Source organism: Lithobates pipiens, unplaced genomic scaffold, assembly GCF_037356315.1.
Source record: "Lithobates pipiens isolate NorthernLeopardFrog02 unplaced genomic scaffold, aLitPip1_a1.2 Scaffold_3, whole genome shotgun sequence".
Classification (NCBI taxonomy): Eukaryota; Metazoa; Chordata; class Amphibia; order Anura; family Ranidae; genus Lithobates; species Lithobates pipiens.
In genome coordinates this window covers 43,387,553-43,391,471 of record NW_027507790.1, presented here as the reverse complement: position 1 = coordinate 43,391,471, position 3,919 = coordinate 43,387,553, and positions in this window count along the sequence as shown.

Below are 3,919 nucleotides of genomic sequence, written 5' to 3'. Positions count from 1 at the left end.
CTACGACAGAAATGCCGGACAGCGCGCTACGACAGAAATGCCGGACAGCGCGCTACGACAGAAATGCCGGACAGCGCGCTACGACAGAAATGCCGGACAGCGCGCTACGACAGAAATGACGGACAGAGCGCTACGACAGAAATGCCGGACAGCGCGCTACGACAGAAATGCCGGACAGCGCGCTACGACAGAAATGCCGGACAGCGCGCTACGACAGAAATGCCGGACAGCGCGCTACGACAGAAATGCCGGACAGCGCGCTATGACAGAAATGCCGGGCAGAATGCTGAGACAGAAATGCCGGGCAGAATGCTGAGACAGAAATGCCGGGCAGAATGCTGAGACAGAAATGCTGGACCGAACGCTATGACAGAAATGCTGGGCAGAACGCTATGACAGAAATGCTGGGCAGAACGCTATGACAGAAATGCTGGGCAGAACGCTATGACAGAAATGCTGGACCAAACGCTGAGACAGAAATGCTGGACCGAATGCTGAGACAGAAATGCTGGACCGAACGATATGACGGTGAAAGCTGGACAGAACGCTATGGCGGAAAAAAATGGACAGAAAAGCTGGACAGAAAACGCCTAAGACAGAAATGCTTATGACAGAAGAAATGCTTATGACAGAAGAAACGCTAATGACATAAAAACGCTAATGACAGAAAAACGCTTAAGACAGAAAAACGCTTAAGACAGAAAACGCTGGCTGTGATAAAAACATCGGCAGCCATGATAGCCTCAACTCTCACCTACCAACTAACTGCGGCGGCCGAATCACCCCCCCCCTGCAGACAACAGGCAGCCATCTCCCTCATGGGCCTGGATGTGTGTGGGGAGAGGAATTGGGGGGGGGGGCGGCCGACCCCCCCCCCCCCCCCAGCACCAGGCAGACAATGCACCCATGAAACTGAATGTGTGTGGGGAGTGGAACCGGCAGCTGGCCGAAACCCCCCCCCCCCCCCAGGTGGGCACCATCCGGCGGCTCCCTCATGGAGCTGGACGAGCATAGGGACGCCCCCCCCCCCCCAGCACCAGGCAGACAATGCACCCATGAAACTGAATGTGTGTGGGGAGTGGAACCGGCAGCTGGCCGAAACCCCCCCCCCCCCCCCCAGGTGGGCACCATCCGGCGGCTCCCTCATGGAGCTGGACGAGCATAGGGACGCCCCCCCCGCCCCTGCAGCTGGATCTGCCCCGGGAGAGAGGAGCTGGTGGGCGATCGACCTCCACCGCAGTACCCAGGGGAAGCAAGGTGGGTGGGCAGGCCTTCCAACTTGTATGTGTTTACATACATTTGTGAAAATTTGGGTGTGCCAAAATACTGACCTGGAACGCAGATTTTTCTTCTTTCTTTTTATTTTTTTACTCATGAATATACAGCGTTTGTTTATGTGCCTGTGTGTACAGGCACATTGTAAACAATGGGCTGCATTTTAGATGAGTAAAAAAAAAAAAAAAAGCAAAAAGCCTAATGGTTCGTACACACGATCCGAACATCAGACAACAGATTGTTTTTGTTTTTTTGTTTTTTTCTTGCATGCTAGTCTCATATCGAACCTGAAGAGTTTACTAAAGTTCCGAAAATTCTCGTACGACAGAATAAAAATCGTACGTGATGTAATGTGTTGTAGTGTATTTGTATTGTAATTTCTGACGACAACTGTACTGATTGAATGAAAATCGTACAATCTGGTATCGTATGAGAATAATTTTTGTGTATGTCCGATCAGATAATACCAGATGAACTGTCGTGATCGCTATTGAAAGCTCTGTAATAACGATCCGATTATCATACGATCGCTTTGAAAGTGGTATTTTTCATACAATTTTCGCATCGTGTGTACAGGACATATAGCTTGGTTTACACTGGTGCTATGCGGGAATCCCTGCGAATCCAGTGCGGTTCCCGCTTTGCCCCTGAGTAGCAGGTAGTTCACACTACCCTCTGCGAACCACTGCAGGTTTCAATACAAAGTTAATGACACCCCCAGATGGGTTTGCAATCTCGCTCTCAAGTCTGACAGGAATTGGATCGCATGGCTTGTGAACACCCATGCAATCTGATTCTGGTGTGGACAAAAAAAAGGTTCTACACAAGTTTGGCCCGAATGCGATGCAAATTCAGCCATACAGTTTGTATGGCTGAATTTGCATCTCACAGACATCGCATGTGAACTGAACAGCAATGTGGTGCGAATCGCAGTGTGAACTGGCTCTTAGGCATCATGCACAATGCAGCTGTCAAACACCTGTTTTACAGGCATTTTACTTTTTTTTTTTCTGACCCTAAATGGCCCTTTGTGTTAGCGAACGTATGTATGCACACATACTCATTTGCAGATAGGGATAAGCTTCTGTGTGTTTGCATACTCCACTTGCAGAGCCCGCCAGGAAGTCAGCGCAGCACTGCGCTAATCACAGGCAGTGAGACATCTGCAGCCGCGCATCGGGGCAATGTCTCACTGCCTGTGATTAGCGCACCGCTGCACTGACTTCCTGGCGGGCTCTGCACTTGAAGTATGCAAACACCCCTGAGCTCATCCTTATTTACAGACATTTAGAGGCAGGGGCATTTAGGAGCACGTATCTGAACACACCAAAATTGTGTTCAGGAGAGGAGCTTTTGGGCAGAAAAAAAAATGCCAGACACATCTTAAGCCTCATACACACAAACAGACTTTGTACAAACATTCCTGTGGATTTTTGTACAAAGGGCGTTGGCCCTGAACTTGTATTGCATAAACACGGCAGGACTTTTTCAGCCAACTTTCACCAAATCACGTGCTTTTTCTGCTCTTTACCGCCACCTTTGGTCAACTTCTGTATTGTTGGCTGATCTTTTGCATTGGTTCTGAGCATGCGTGTTTGTACTTTGTACAAAAGTCCGATGGTTTTGTGTACACACAATCAGGCTTTGCTCCATCTGACTTTTGTTGCCAAAAAGTTTGTGCATTCGCACAGCCAACAAAAGTCCGATGAAAACGGAAAAAGTTTGTCCGATGGATCGTACACACAGTCGAAGGTTGCTCAAAAACAGCTAATTTGCATGTTTGTTGTCAAAAAGTCCGATCGTGTGTACGGGCCTTAAGTTTGCCTAATTACTAGGTACGTTTAGCTCTTAAACATTTATTATTTATTTTTTATAATAACAATTTTTATTGAATTTTTTTCAATTATAAAAAGAAAATATAAATACATGCACTATAAGATAAATGCACTGTACTTGAGTCAAACAGTTCACAATCTAAGCACACCTCATTTATTTTAATTCCAAGAATAAATTCATATTCCGGCCAGAGAAATCAATGAACGCCCAAACGCTTGACACACCCGAATGCTTCTAAATACAGCTTCGGGTGCCTTTTTTAATACTGATGGAGAAAAGTGTTACGAAAGAACATACTGTGCATGGGGGGTGTCACTGTCCAGATTTTCCAGTAAAAACAAAGGAAAAATAAGTCTAAAAAAGAAAACAAATGCAGCCACCAAATCTAATGATCGCTAAGCTTGCAATATAATACAGTTCTAGTTTTGGGTTTAATACTGCTTTAAAAAGTGGATGTCTATTTGAAGAATAGGGATATCATTCTCTTTCTAAACGTTTTTTTTTTAACCTGAGGACTGCTTTTTAGAGAAGTTAGAATGTATAGATCTTTTTTTGTTGTTGTTGTTTTGGAAAGGTGAACTAACCCTATTAAACTGATAGCATTTATTTGGCTGGGTTGACCCATCAGGAACATTATTAAATAGTAAGCAAGCTTTTAAATGAATCTCAGTACTTGCTGGTAATATTTTGTGAAGCCAGTGTGATCAGAGGTCACTGTGCCAGTATATGACAGCTCAAGTTACAGATGTGGAGCAGAATGAAGGGGGCGTGTCTGTGATGGGGGCGTGGCCCTCAATATAAGTCAAGG